General features: G+C 44.0%; 1 long non-coding RNA gene across 1 annotated transcript in view; it reads right to left on the reverse strand.

Moving 5' to 3' along the window:
- The window catches only part of LOC112548710, a 48,381-nt gene extending 33,562 nt beyond the window's left edge, over nucleotides 1–14,819 (reverse strand). Inside the window, exon 1 of the long non-coding RNA XR_003092339.1 lies at nucleotides 14,795–14,819. This is a non-coding gene — a long non-coding RNA (uncharacterized LOC112548710). The remainder of the gene's footprint in view (nucleotides 1–14,794) is intronic.
- Nucleotides 14,820–16,283: the final 1,464 nt, after the last annotated feature.

Below are 16,283 nucleotides of genomic sequence, written 5' to 3' on the forward strand. Positions count from 1 at the left end.
GCGGGGGCATTTTAATAAAGCTTGTTCAATGAGTTTTAGTTAAGAGCCCCCACCGTCATTTTGAAATGCGGGACACTGAATACATGCGATGGTGAGGCCCGCTGGAGCGTTCTAATTAGAATGCTGCACCAGACCTGATTAATCAATTAATCGAGCCTGCTCTGACACATTCTAATTAAAATGCACATGTATAGGCACCCAATGAATAATCAAAACCTTGCTATCTATATGCCTTTTTTTCTTGCCCATTTTCTTCTGACTGTAGCAAACTTCTGAAGCAATGTCTTGGTGAGATATGATTTTCCTTTCCAAAACAAGCTTGCTGATTAAGGAACTAAATTCCCCCCCCATATCTTTCCTTTGTGTTGGTTAATTGCTTTCAACAGAAACCAGGCTAAGTAGCCTCAGAAACCAGCATGCATGACAAGAGAAACTTTCCAGGGCTGCCTAGATTTATGGCTGAGGTTCACTTAAGTTGTTTAGCCACTCTAGGAAAATTAAGCCTCATCATTCATCATGGTTCCAAGCACCATGAGTGGTAAAAACAGTAACAGAACATCCCATATCTAAAGACCCAGATGATTTTAGTACATTGCCTCACCTTGCTCCGAGATGGTCTAATTGGCACAGAGGTGAACATGCCAGTGTAGGTGCCCTGGTAGTTGTAACAGTAGGAAATTTTAAGAGAAACATCTAGGGTAGAAAAGGTTCTAGGGAGAAGAGTTGTTTTTTAACCGAGTTCTTTCCTATTCCCACCCCCTTCCTACTTTCTAAACAAACCAACTGCTCCTGCCTGGGATATGAACATCCTTACATTTTGCTTCAGGCTGGAAAAAACCTCTCTCCAGTTGGATTTTTTTTTCTAATATATAGAATCTAAGTAAATAGGCCTATATCAACATTGTATTTCAACACTATAAGGTTTTCCATTTCTTTTGAGCCTCAATTTCAGAACAAAATGTTGCATATGTCCTAAATTTAATCTGAACTTTATTTTGTCATAGTCTGTATTAATTTGAATCAATTAATTCAAGTCTAAAAGACATGAAGCACTGCTCCATGAAATCACACTTGTGAAAGACAAAGATTCATTTCCATTTTAGTATTGCAAACTTTTTTTTTTTAAAAAGGAAAGAATGAAGGATAGGATAAAACTTATCAAAAAGGCATAGGTACACATAGAGTCAACAAATCTTTAGGAATTGTAATTTTTCTTCCAGAACATTTCACTAAGCATTGGAAATCCAGTCCATTCATTTTGACAACAGCTCTCTCTCGCCATCCAACTACATATTAACTAAGAAACATCTGCAAAACACCACCATCTACTGGCTACAAAGGGAATGCAATCCATACATCTGGGAAAAGACCTGGCAATCGGTATGGCTGGCAGACCATTAGAAGTAAGAGGCTGTCTCCCATGTCTGGCAAGCCTCCAAAAGTTCAGTAATGAAACCCCTATTACAGATGTCTTGAGCCTAAGCCCAGAGGGGTTCCTTTGGGATCATCTCTTCTTCAGCCTCCTGTTCAAATTTTCCACCATTCAAAACCAGGAAGTAGGAAGCAATTCCAGGAGACAGCAGTGAATGATCTCACCCCAGGTAATGAACAGCAGCAAGTAGCCACAAACTCCTGGCGATTAGCATGGCTGCAGAAGCAGCCAAAGCAGGAATTTTGGGCCATTCCAAAAACCTTCCACAGTACTGCCTAGAAGGTCTCTGCCCAGTGCTGCCTGGTTGTTTAGTCCAACAAGCTCTCCGAGTCATTTCCCATCAGCTTTACCCTGTGCCTGTCCCTCTGACTCTCTTCTCCTTTGTCTGCTCCACCTTCCATTCAAGGTCCCCTTCACTTGATGCATTTTTCCATTTAGCTTATACCCTCCTACCTCGTCCCACCCCATAATGTCATGGAACTTGTGCCACCATGGCATTGTTCACTCTGCTTGCATAGGGTATCCTCCTCTCCCCCAACCCTGGGTCCATCTTGTCTACGCAAGACTAAGGGACAGGGAAAGTCTCCTACTCTGCACTTATATAGTGACCTCTATGGTAGGAGCCTATTCTAGGTGAGTCCTGGGACACTGCCTATTTGACATTAATAATAGCTCTGATTAAACTGTCTGCAAGCATTCATTTGAATACACTTCCAGAATCAGCATCAGATTGCAAATGTTTTGCAAACCAAGAAAAGGCTGCACTCGGAAAGAATGAGATTAGCAACAAGTAACACAGCCAGCTTCAAAGCTAATACCACATACTGAAGCACTGTACTGAAAGAAAAACGCTAGAGTTGCAAAGTCAGGAACTCCAAAGTTCAAAAATGCTACAATTCAGGCTGCCCTTGAAACCTTAAGTTGCTTCCCTTGCATGTGTGAATGATGCTAGTCTTTTATTACATGAGTGCATGCTATTTATTTCTACCCCCTGCCTTGCGCAGTGTACAAAATGGACTGCACTCGCTTTACAAACAGCTGTTTGAGATTTTTGTTTCCCCCTTGCTGTGCTTTCTGGCCTTATTTACTCATTCCCTTGCAGAGTTTTAATATGGGGCTCATCACAAAAGTGCCCAGGTGCTTTACGGACATTAATTTAGCTTTGAGAAACCTAAGCAAGGTGAGGAGGTGCTCTTACCCTCTTTTTACAGACACAGAACCAACACACCAACTGATGAAGGTCAAAAGCGTCTGCTAATTTTGGGTGCCCAATTTGAGATGCCTTGGGACTAATTTTTCAGAGCACTTTGCTTTATACAGCATGTTCTATATTCAGACTCAGCCCCCAAGGATTTAGTTGCAGCTGCGAAAGCTCAATGCTTCTGTGTATCAGGCATCAAGGACTCAAGGGACTCTGAGTAGAGGAAAATGCCATTAGTGACTACCTGTGAAGAATCTGGTTTAAGTGACTTGCTTGGCATCATATAGTAGCAGGGGCAAGGACAGAATCCAATTTTCCAGAGCAGTAGTCAGTTGTCTCAACCATAGGGCTGTCCTTTTCTTTCCTGCAGTTCCCTTTTTCAGTTGCTACAGCTCCTAACTTCTACAGCAAATGAGGCAAGCAACCTGCAGACAACAGCTTCTGTCACAGCCCTATAAAAACCTTGCCTGACTGCTGTGCTTGGGCTCCCCAACATCCATGGATCCTAGTGCTTTTCTGTTCCCCAAAGTCAGAGTAGACACCATCACCATCTATGGCTCCCAACCTCTCTAGAACACTTCCTTGGCACAGGCTATGGGCTCACAGTCCAAATCCCTTTGTTCCCCACCCCAATGGACTCATGCAAACCCTTCCTTGCCAAGACATCAACCCCTGAAGCAGCTTTTCTCTAGAATGCCAACCTTGTGGCCACCCTGGTTTGCTGTTTACCTCCCTGGGGAGACTCGATAGTTGAAGCACATAACAGTTCCTCTTTGGCCAATGTGATATATGGATTGAGACAGAACAGTGCCACACTTATCTGCATTTCCCTGTCTGCATTTCCTGACTCCTCTGGAACATTGCTTAGGTGTTATAAAGTATTTAAGAAGTCCAGGTGCCTTCCTCTCCAAGCAGTCAGTTTTTTGCTTCTCATCTCTCCTTCTTCCTTCATCTCCCTCTAAACAGCTGGTGAGAGACACTTATTTTTACAACCTATCAGCAGGTGCCCCCTCCTCCTGGTGATATGTTGTTCTTACATACCCACTGGGGCAGACTAATTCCTCTGAGTGGCAACAAACTCTTTGTCCAAGGGTGTTTCCATGTGAATAGAAAGCAATCCAGGTTTAATGAAACTCCAACAATAGCCCTGGGTCACCTCCCCAGGAAGTTGCGACCAAGACTGAAGAGGGGGAAGAGACAACTAAACACCAGATGAACCCAGCATTCAAAACTGAGTCTGTTACCTCACTCTAAAAGAGTTTAGTACCAAACAGTATTCCCAGCCTGTACATAAATTGTTCCTAATTGTCACACTACAATATTCAATCCCAGAGCTGGCACATGCTGTGCACAGAATGAAAAAGATGGAAAAAGAAATATGAAAATATGGAAGAAAAACAGAAAAAATATTATGTGATCATAATTACAGAGCTATTACACACATGTACAGGGATCAAATTAAAGTTGCAATTGAAGCAACAACCCTAATTCTTTCATTTCTTCACTTTTGCGTGTTTGACTGCAATCTTAATAAGGTTTTTTTTTAGTAACACTTGTGTCTCACTAGGTTTTTTTCCACAGTGCAAACTAAAGCAACCAGAAATGTCCTCCTGCGACATCATCTTGGCCGCCACACAGTTCATCAGCAGGGTTCGAACCTTCAGACCTATTGTAAAGATTGCTAACACTTGAGCTCAATGAGCAACTGACAGCAACAGAAGGCTGTCATCCTCCAACAGGACCAGCCTAAGCTGAAGTACACATTTTGCCAGGGTTTCACAGGTATTGGCTGATACCAGAGGAATGGCAGGACTCAGGAACACCAGGTCCTACTCTAGGCTCTGGAAAAGTGCAAGTTTAGTTGGCAAAGACTTGTGTCTGCTTCCCCCTCAAGCTTCATCCCTTCCATCCATTACCTGTCCCCCTTCTACCTCCTTCCTTCCCATGACTCTGTCCCAGTCCACCCTGACATCCCCCTGCAAGCTTACTATCTGTACCCCACCTGCCCAAGTCTAAGTCTCCTGGCCTTTGTCAGTCCCAGTTTCCCCTCTCTTGACTTCCTCCTCTGAGCAGTCTTCTCCCTTGGCTCCCTCCCCCAGTCTCTGTCCCTGTATTCTTCAAGCCTTAACCCACCCCTCTACCGCCTTCCTTTCTGGCTTCTCATTCTACTGTCTTTGCCCAGACAATTCCAGTGACTATTATACCCTAATTCCTTGCTTGATCCATCTCTCGTCCTGCCCCTGCCTCCTCTTCTCCCCACTCTTCTTTCTAGTCTCAGTCTTCACCTCTGACTCCTTATCAGATCTCAGTGTTCCTTCAACTACTGGGCCTCAATCCCCTCTGATTCCCAGCCTCCGTGCCTTACCAGCTCTCCATCGCAGATGCCTTCCTAACCACTCTCAGCTGCCCATCTCCCCTGGCTCCTAGTCTTCACTGAACCAGTCCCAGGCTCCTTTAATTCGTCTTTCAACCACAGGAACCTTTCCCCATTCTTGTCCCAGCCTCCCAAACTCTTTCCTTTCCTCCCTATTCTGGCTTTTTCCTCCTCTGCATTTGAATCAGTCAGGTTCCTCATCCATGCTGCTTTGCCTGTTAAGAGGATCACTGGTGTTGCAGGGGAAATGGTCTGTTCCTTACTCTCAGTTCTGGTGCTTTCCCCAAAACCTCACCTGAAACAGCTGGAGCTGCTATCACAGGACGGTGCTTTTGACTACCTTAGGCTATAGCACACATGTGCTGTGTGTGGATAAATGCATGCAAAGCCTGGTCACAGGTAGGCGCTCTAAGGGGACGGTGGCTGCTCAGCAAGATTTGAATTTAAGAAGGTTTGACCTCTTAAGTTCTAGCAAGTCTCTACCAAACAGATACAAGCTGCATTTCTTCTTCAGTGGTTTATAACTTGGTCAGGTTTGGGTGGGTTTTTAAGACAGCAGAGGCACAACCCAGACACAAAAGCTACCTCCATGCCAAATATCAAGCCCCTTTTCCAAAGCATGGGGAGGGGGGGAGTATCATAGCATTTCAAAGAGAAGTCCTTAAGAATTTAACACAAGGAAAATGATTTCCCTTTGTATCATTCTCTGAAATGGCCAAGCTGTTTAGGCTAAAATTAATTCATTAAATAAATGGACCTAAGGCACACATCAAGCACAGAACATTTTAGCTCAAAAGTTCAAAGTTCGGCAAAGTGAAAAGGAACTAAAAAGCAAAATTTTATAATGGGAAGCACAAGGAAATTTCAGTATGATAAGGCTGGGTTGGTAGTATCACCTCTAAGACAAATGAATAGAGAATTATGTAAAGTACACAAAATCTCAGCCCATGAGAAAGGATGAGGTCAAACAAGATAACGCTGCATAATACTCATTTATTGTTGAAGCAAATGAAAAAGGTACTGAAACACTGTTGCACTGTTAAATAGCTCATCTAGCATTTTGTTTGTATTTCAGATTATGCTAAAGAGTTAAGACGCATGTCTACATTTCCAGTTTAAACTTGTCTACCCTTTAAAGCCGTGTTGTCTGCCCCCCCCACAACCGCCCCCAAAGCATTCCCTGCACCTAACATTTCATGAGCTTTTGTTATGCATAATGCTGTCTGCTGTAAAAAATAATCAAAAAGATAAGGAATCCTTTTTAAGCCTGTGTGTTGCATACAAAGAGTTCCTTAAAGGAGACAACCTCTACATTGCACAAGTAAGTCAATACTCTATGCTAAACCACTAAGTTTTAAGATAATAGGAAAGTAGGGCTGGGAGGGACCTCATGAGGTCATCCAGTCCAGGCCCCTGCTCAAGACAGGATCACCCCAGTCAAGATGCTGCAATACCCCTAGGTTGGGGGAGGTACAGGTTGGGCTGGAACTGCTCTGGCTAAGTACAGAGGAGCGCAGACTAAGATGAGCAAAGAGGCTTGCATGTGGAAACAGGAAAGGGAGGGATTATTAAAGTGATTGAAGAAGTCAACATATTTGAGGAGAAAAATAAGAAAAACCTTCTATCTGGTGTAGTTTTAAATTGCTCAGATGGCTTTTTCCCCCTGTAATAGTGTTACTGAACAGCCCTGTTCAATCAAAACCCCAAAGTCCCAAAGAAGTGGATTTTCAATTACTTGTTTGGTCAGCAATTTGTTTGATGAGTAACAAGGCCCTAATCCTGGCTGCACTAAGTACATATGAGAACAGGGACTGATTTTAACAAATCACTGAGCATGGCCTTTTTTTCGGAACAGCCAAATCTCTTGAACTGCTGCTGATTTCAATTAGGGCCAAGGGTGCTTGTTGCTTTCCGAAATCAGGTCAGATTTCTTTAGGAACTTGCCCTCAAGTACAATTTTTTTAATATCTTGGCCTGCCTTCCTATTCTGCTTTCCGTCCCCAAGAAACAGACATTATACTCCCTTTTTCCTGGCTTCATTGTTTTCTTGGCTACACTCAGACACTTATTGCTGAGTTTTCCTGCAATTTGGGAACAATACATACCATATTTTCTCACAAACAACATGCATCTTTCCCCCCAAAAAATCAGCCCCCCAAAACTCAAGTGTCTTAAGTGGGGAAGCTTTTTTCTTTGCTGGAAAAGCAAGCCTAGAGGCACTGTGCATGCCATGCAGATGCCAAGATGACAGACTCCTGTGTTAACACTCTCACAGCCATAGCTATTGGCTGAGCACTGTACCTTGTGTCTCAAGCAGCACGAGGAGGCTTGCAATGTAGAAACAGCACTTTATGTCCAGGAATTACATAAAGAATTATTTACAGAAAACAATTAACAGTCTTACTACTGCCCTTGAAAGGGCCTATGGCAGTGTTTCTTAACCATGGTGCCATGAGATCCTTTCAAGGGTGTCACACAATGTTAGCACTGTTAGTTTTACAGACATGGTTCACGAGATAAACCCAGAGATTTCATACACAAGTCCATAGGCCTGGTCTGAATTACCTGCCAACAAAAAACTGCTCTATTATTTTTCTGTAAGCCAAAGCTATGCAAATGAAGAGCTGGCATTTTCCAAGGGGTGTCTTGAGTCTAAAAAAGTTGAGAACCATGCAACTAGACCCTTAACATTCTGGGGCACAGAGTAAGTCCTCCTGGACACTGGTCCAGGAAGCATAGCATAGCATCTCAGGAGACAGTCTGGGGGAGGCAGCTGGCATCAGGAACTCCTTGATGCTATACTTTCTGGATACTCTATGTTCCCAGAAAGACTTACTCCATATGTCACACAGTCAGCCATGATGCCCGAAACATCTTTTTTTCCAACATTCTGCCTTCCAAAAATCAAGGGTGTATATTTACCGGGGGGGGGGCAGCGCTGTACATGAGAAAATACAGTATCCCCGCCTCACCAACACACACCTCCCTCACTCAATAAATTGAGAGCTATTCCCTTAGAAAGGACATTTTAGGTTCTTCCCCCTTCTCCCTTCATCTGCTAAGATGAACTTTTTCAGCCAGGCCAATTCACTTGTTACTGGCTCCAGGAATGAACACTTCCCACATCAGCCACAGCCATTTGGTGTATCCTTTCCAAAACCATTTTAACAAAGAAGCCAAGGCAAGAAGTACATCCTACCAGGAAGGTGCTATGATATTGTCCTTCTTTTAAAAATATACTCCATTTCCCTTTTATTATCCTAATGAAGAAGCTTGAAACTGAAGTTAAAGTTGATTTTCCCCTCCACTGTCTGTGCTTGCTTCTCTATTATCCAAAGGATATTTGCAACAACCTATAGCTGACTATTTAGCTCCCCCCATAAAAATATATTTTACAAGATAAAAAGCTTACAACACATGCAGGCACTGTTCTCACAAAAAATTATGCATAGAATTAACTTAGTCACATAAACAGCCCATATATTTTTATGGAATTTACTAACATGAGTGAAGTCCACTGATTCTTGCTTAAAATGTTGTGCTTTATTTTCAAGCCTGAAGTCGCCTAGCTTCTGCCCCATAGCTTTATCCATTACATTAAAGAGTCTTCTACATCAAAACATTTTTCCCATGTTGAGACTTAGGGGCTGTAATTTCTGGGAAAACAATGCTGAATACCCTCCCCTTCAAAAAAGGCCAGGCTTCTCCAACCAGCTGTGGGGAGGCTTGTCTCGTTCTGAGTCCTAAGAGGGTGCAGTGCCTATGCTCACAGCAATGTGGAGGACTGCAGAAGTGTATTTTGTGGAGGCCAGCCACAAGGCAGAAAAGGGTATCTTGGGACACTCTTCCTTGTGCATCTGCAGCAGGGACAGGCAATTATTTTGGGCAGAGGGCCACTTACTGAGTTTTGGCAAGCCATTGAGGGGTACATGACAGACAGCCGGGAGCAGATAAATATTAATTTTCTAAATTTTTTAGGGGCCCTGCAGGCCAGATAAAATGTCTTGGCAGGCCGCATGTGGCCTGCAGGCTGCATTTTGCCCACCCCTGATCTACAGATAGCACTTGGAGAGCTCTTCCTACAACTGCACACTAACTGCTTGATCTGTTAGTTTGTGAACAAGTCTTGAAAGGGCAAAACATTGGAGAGTAGGCTGGACAAAGTACTAACAAATATGGAGCAGGCAGCAAAACTGCACTGGCAGCAAGGGAACCCAAAAACCCAATGGGTCTTCTCCATTAAAATTTATGACAATTGCTAACATCACACCTCCCCCAAAGGGTAATTCTCTACTTTTGAAAGAAAGCCACCTTGTCTTCTTCCAGAGCTGTTCCTCTTATGAACTGCTGGCTACACATTCCATTTGACAAAGAAACTTCTCCCAGAAATATGCAGAGGCAAAAAAAAAAAAAGCCTTCCTTTGAGCCTGATATGCGAAGCCCAGTTCCCGTCAATGTGACATTCGCTTATCTAGATATATTTATTACTAAAACCCCGAGTGAGGAATACAAGTCTGCATTGCGGAAAGGTTGACGAGTGTGACAAGAAAAGGTTACTGCTGTCAGGGAAGCCTAGTGGTAACCACGCATAAAGAAAACATTTGGAGAAAAAGATCTGTTGACTGAAGGAGGGGGGAGAGATTTTTTTCCTACCAACAAAAATGAAATTGAAGTACTAAGAACCTGCTCTTTGAGGCAAATTTTTAACCATTCTAAGAGTTTTCAGTGCCTTTGGAGAACCAACCCCTCTCCTGCTGTGCAAAGCAGAATGTCACTTCATATGTATGCCGTTACATAAAATGAAAAAAAAGCCAGCTCCATCTCATACAACACTTAAACAAACCTAAACCCAATACAACTATAAAAGAACATCATCGATTGGACAGAATATAAAAGATGTTCTTATGTTGTTTGTAAAATCACATACAAACAACAAAACACAAAGGAAGCTTCCTCTAAATTACATACTCCATCTGAAGATGCCTACAGACAGCTGCCCGATAATTTCCATTGTAAACACCGTTTTCAATCAATTTTTAAACTTGCCAAACTCATGCTTTTGTCTGGCATTTTTTATACTTTCTCTCTGTAGCAGGTTAACTCTTTTTAGAAGTTTCAGAAAAGTGGTTCAACCATCTCAGAGAGTGTGGGAAGAAAAAAACCAAAGAGTTTTTTGCTTGTGTTAAAAAGAAAAAAAGTCTTTTATCCAGTTCTTTGAAGAACTCTAGTAACTATATGGAAGAGGAAGAGGATTCAAGCTTCATCAGAGAGATGTTTCTTAGGTTTGAGATATGTTTCTCCCTATGAAGAGAATGCCAATACTGCAAAGTCAGCCAATTCCACTTCCAAATTAAGGCTGCACACTCCTGGTTGAGCCCCCTTGCGCATATGAGTTAGAACACGGGTTAACAACATTTTTCCAGTAGCTGGCTAGAACGACCCACCTTGGGTCCGAGGCCCGGCCAGCACTGGGATCCAGCCCGTGCTGATTCCTGAGATAGGATATGGCCTTTCCATGACACTTTGTACCAATTTGCTGCAAAAGACCCTGCCTTATTCAGCATACAGTGAATGAATCAGATCAGGGGGGGTTAGTAACCTATGGCCTGGACATGGGGCTTTGGTGGCATCTGGTAACAGGGGCTTTTCCTGTACTGCAGTGGGGAGGAGTGGAGGCAGCAACTGGGTCGTAGCACCTGCCCATCCTCTGACCTGAGCCAGGCAATTCTGGCAAACAGACTGAAAAGGTTGCCAGCTACAAGCAGGGCTGTAAGGAGAAAGAGGGTTCCTTTGTGTTTACAGTATCAGATGGGAGAGCCCAGGAAAGCTGGCTTGCCATCGACTCTATATAACCTTGGCTGATTCTGTTACAATGCATACATCAACTGGACTACATAAGCTACATAAGCAACCTTAATTATGGTATTTCTAACACAGGACTGCTTGATTTTTCACCTTATTTCTGAAGAAACTGAGTTAAAACAACAAAAAAATTCTATGTAATAAGAAAAAAAAACATTATTTTAAAAAAGACTAAAAAAAATCATCTCTCAAATTTTAAAGAGAATGGCTCTTTTGTTGTCTTTCACTCCTGTTTAAGTTCTAGTTTGGAGCTAAAAAAAGCCATGCATGATAAACTTAGAGAACATTGCACTTTCATACATCACTTGTCCCATCTCAGTATATTTGTAATATTTTCATGAGGTATTTTCATGAGGTATGATGTAAAACACTCTAGGTTAGTGTTTTACATCATGGTAAAACACTAACCTAGAAATCTGAACATAACTCCAGCAATACTTTCAAATTGCCGTCCTGCTAACCATGTCTGCTATAAATAAGCACAATCCATCAATAATACATTATGAATATACTTGGCAGGGGTTGTAAAACAAATGTATATGCTGAACCATTCAATAAAAATGAAACTTCCATAAACAGCAGATGTACTCAACTGGCTATGAAGCAATAAATCATCAATCTATCAATCATACATTCGGTGAAAGGCTGCTGCAAATAGCATGGTTGCCTGGGAATATTTAACTTTAAAAAAAAAACATATATTCCTCTATTTTCTGTCATCTTTTTATTACAGCTTTATCATTTTAATCATTCTCTGGGTTCTTCAAAAAGAGCACTCTTCAACACCTCTACTCAAAAGCCACCAAAAGGAAAACTACATTTCTGTTTTGACATCACTGAACTAAGCAGTTGAATAACAAGTTGAATATATATGGAAGTACATCCCAAATGTTTATGTAAACATGCTCAGAAGTAACACCAATGGGGGGAAAAAAGATGTCCAATTCTATTTATAATGGATCAGCATACTGGATGTACATGGTTAATATTATTCTTATACAGGTTTCCCTTGCTTTATACTGTACATGCATTCCTGAAAAGCTGTGCATAACCTGAATTCACACAAAGGGAACCCACTTTACCTGGTAACAAATTGGGATATGTTCAAAGGTAAATCTGCTGGGGCCGGGGAAGTGCTGGGCTCTTCCTGGCAGGGGGCTGGGCCGGGCTGCACTCAGGGCAGGCACTGGTGTTGTTGGGAGGGGGATTATGGGTGGGGGCTGCAGCTACCCCAAAATTCACTGTAGCCCTCCAGCAACCCTCCTACCAGCACCACTGCCGCCCACTCCGAGCACAGCACAGCCCAGCCCAGCCCCACCACCAGGAAGAGTCGAACCCAGGGGCTGGGGTGAGTGGGCCTCGATCTGCACCCCCACCGGTGGTGATGGAGGGAGTGGGGTTGGGGCAGGGGTGCAGTTCCTGCTGCTATGGGCTGCCACTTTGGGCTGGGGGCCATGCTGGGCTCTTCCCGGTGGGGGGTGTTGAGCTGTGCTGCACTTGGGGCAGGCAGCAGCGGTGGTGGGAGGGGGGTCGGGGGGCTATGGGGAATTCTGGGGGGGCTGCAGGCCCCCCCCATAACCCTCCTCCCAGCACAGAACAACCTGGCCCAGCCCCCGCGGGGAAGAGCCCAGTGTGACCCCCGGCCCCAGTGGCAGCCCATAGCAGTAGGAGCAACACCCCCCGCCCTGTGCCCAACAGCTGGGGAGGGCGGCGCTGGTGCTGGGAGGGGGCTGCAGCCACCCCAAAATTCGCCGTAGCCCCCTGACCCCCATCCCAGGGCTGCCACTGCCCGCTCCAAGCACAGTGCGGCTCAACCGCCCCACCAGGAAAAGCCTGGCCCTAGGGGCTGGGGTGAGCGTAGCCTCGATCTGCATTCCCAGAAATTCTAAATTCTCTCCTCACACCTATGAATTCTTACAATCACAAATGTAACTGCGTGAGAAAGAACATCCAGCCTTTCATTTGCTTGTTCTAAAAGCTTCTTATGTCGCTGCTACAGAAATCAGGGAAACCACAGAATATAATGGCTCCTCGTGCAATACAACATTAGCTGGCTGCAACAGGCTAGGAAAACTAATGGGGATAAACTTATATTAATTCATATCCATCCTGTGCTGCTATGATCTGAAGATAGGTAACTTTTTACATTTAGCCAGACACCCAGGCATAAATGGAAGGTGCTCCTGAAAAAGGTCAGTTACTTGGGAGAGATGGCCTGCGCTTGGCTATGCAAACAGGTAAGGAGGATGTAAGGGCCCTCCCAGCTTAGCTAAGAGGCTACTACTTGGGGGTTGCTACTCTAGGATGCAAGGGACAGAGCAGAGACTGCTTGTCCAATAATCCCTGCTGCTATCCAGGGTGTGCAAAGTAGCAGGAGTTTATAATTACCCTGTCAGCCAGAGAAATAAAAAGATGGAACTGGAAAAGATCAGAGTTTCTTCTCAGAGCTCCTTCTGAGACAGCAGCTACACATGCTACCACCCCCTGGACTGAGCGCTTAGAGCTGTGTTTCTGAGTGTTTAAAATCAGGGACCTATATGTCACTGTTAAGTCTTCAGGTCCTTGAAATTACCATATCCTATAGATGTTTCCAAAATCCTGACTCGTGAAACTCACGGCACACTGAGTCCAGGCTGCATGAACGGAGATAGCATGCTGTTATAAAGGGAGATGGAGGGCCTACTTGGAGGAGTTGGCAGTTGAACATTAGATGAGTCTCAGTGAGGGAAGAATCAATAATGGAAGAGGAGAGGAGAAAGGAAGGCATGAGAAACAGCGGTGAAATCATGTGGGTTTTGGTGGCAGGGATTCTCTTCTTGTGCACAGCAGAGCCCCAGTCTGAACTGGGGCCTCTGGACACATCTGCAGCAGTAAATAGATGTCTGTTGTCATGGGAGACAGCATGCCCAGCTTGCTACCTCTGAATTATCTACAGGTAGTGCCTAGTGACTGAGCCCTGTGACCAAATGTACAGAGCATCTGTGTCTCCCTGATGCGAAGGGAGAGAAAAGCAAAGATGAAAGAATGAAAAGAGAAGAGGGTATAGGAAAGAAGGGCAGGGTAAGGGTAAGAACAGAGGAGAAAGGGCAAAGCTGAGGCTTATGACACCAAGAGCAAGAGGCAGGAGAAGAGACACAGAGACGCTGTTGTCAGGTGGCAAGGAACACATGGATAATAAGTTATAGCCAACAGAGAAAAATACCATTAAATTGCATCTGGACAGGTCAAATATCCCCCTCACAACAGACCCATTCACCAGAGACAGTTTTTGCAAAGCCAGGGCGTATGTACATGCCATGTTTTTTGCCCTTTCGTGTGCTGGAACTGCGTGTACAGGTGCCCCAAAATCACATAGAAAGAGGCACTGAAACACTGGGGAATGTGAGTGACCTCCCTGACACAAGCAGTGCTGAAGGACCCTGAAAACTAAGCCATGTAACAATAAAGATGGAGAACCTTGCAAAAGCAGAGTAAAAAAAAATTCAGAGCAGAGCAGAGGCTCTTTTAGCTTAGTCTGTAGCAGCAGCTCCCAGCTAAGCCTGCATTTTGAGCTCTAAACTCCTGACTGCCAGCACTCACAAACTCTCCACAAAATCCCTCAGCAAAATCCAGAGGGGGAGCTGGATGTTTTCTTCCCCCTCTGTGGAGTCAGACTCTAAAAATAGTGCAAATATGCACAATTGTTTTGCCTCTACAATCAAAAAATGAATGCAGTGTAGAGTCTCATGGGATTTTAGATTAAATGGGTTTAAAACAAAATCTGGAAGAGACTATTATAGCTGCAGATGAGCTAACTGGTTCAAAAAAATTATTCATGGGCCTCTGAAAAAGGACAAAATCTTGTTTTTCTTCTCACTCTAAGTGTTATATCCACATAGATTATATACTACCAGAAAGTGTAATTAGGCCTTCCCGCATCTCTCACCGCAAGAAAACGCTCTTCACAGATGTAAGCGATCACCAGCTAATCTCTGTCTATCTACACACTCACTCACTCACTCACTCCTGCCCTCAAACTTGGAAGGAGGTGGGTTTGCTGCATCTGAAAGACAAAGGGGCCAAATGACAGAAAAACAATGTAATGAATTAAAATGTAAGGATCCGCCATACCAGGAAAGGGTGCCCCCTCCACCCCAAGAAAAAGACCATACACAACAAGTAAGAACAGGCTGGTTGGAGTTCAGTTGTACATACTGAACAAACACCCCATCTTGAAACCAACATGACAATTCTCATATCACTGTATGTGTTTTTCCTCAGATTTCAGTCAAATATGACAATGTAAATCTATCCATCCAGGTTCAATAAGGCTCTTATCACCACAGTATCTCAGCACTTCCCAAACTGACAAAATATCAAAATGACAACATTTTCACTCTTTCACACACAGTCCTTATGTGTCTAGGTTGAACAAAGGTATTGGTTGTAGCTGTGTTGGTCTAAGGACATAGGCAGACAAGATTCTTTGAGTAAATCTGATATCTTTTATTAGACCAACTAAAATAGTTGGAAAAATTCTTCCTTGCAAGCTTTCAGGTACAAACGCCCTTTGTCAGGCTGAGGAAGCATCTGCAGTTTTGCACAAAACAACTGCAGATGCTTCCTCTGCCTTAAGTAGGGTACCTGAAAGCTCGCAAAGAAGAATTTTTCCAACTATTTTAGTTGGTCTAATAAAAGATATCGGATTTACCCAAACAGCCTTGTCTAGACTGTACAAAGAATGCTTGTGGGAAAACAAAAGCAAGAAACACAGGGCTTGGGTAAATTCTCATTATGGCAAGGTCATTTCTTATCACTTGGAGAATTTCGTAGTCCAGCTCTACTTCCTCCCTCCTGCTAAGGCCTGTCTCATCAACTCAGCCATCCCCACTGCTGGTTAATTTTCTCATAGTTCCAATGAACTGGAGCTGTGAGCGGAGGTCATAAAATAAAGAGAAAGGTGATCATCAGGGATCCGGGTTTTCCTGTCGAAAAGATGCAGATTTTCCTCCTTTAAAGGAAAAAAACCTGGGAATCTGCAGGTTTTCCCTTGCATGCAGGCAGAGTTCCAGCCTGCAAGGGGCTGCTTGGAGATGAGGGGAGAGGGAAGAGGGTGATCAGAGGCAGTGGGTGCCACATGCATGTATGTGCACACACATACATGTGGCCCACAATTCAGCCAAGCAGCATGGTAACGAGCATCTCCCACAGCTCTCTGCAGGTAAATCTCTGGAGGGACATAGGAGATGTGTGGCAGGATGGAGGGAAGCATAGTGACACGTGGTGGGGCAAAGTGACGAGCACAACTTGTGGGAGGATTGAGACAGCAGCAGCAGCTTGCACCAAGCCCACACAGTGAGGGAGAGAGGGGGGGTTGGTGGCTAGGGGAGCTGCTCAGCTGGGGTAGTGCACGGTGCCCAGAGCAGGCAGGAATG

The sequence above is a fragment of the Alligator sinensis genome, unplaced genomic scaffold (genome assembly GCF_000455745.1).
Source record: "Alligator sinensis unplaced genomic scaffold, ASM45574v1 scaffold1748_1, whole genome shotgun sequence".
Lineage (NCBI taxonomy): Eukaryota > Metazoa > Chordata > Crocodylia > Alligatoridae > Alligator > Alligator sinensis.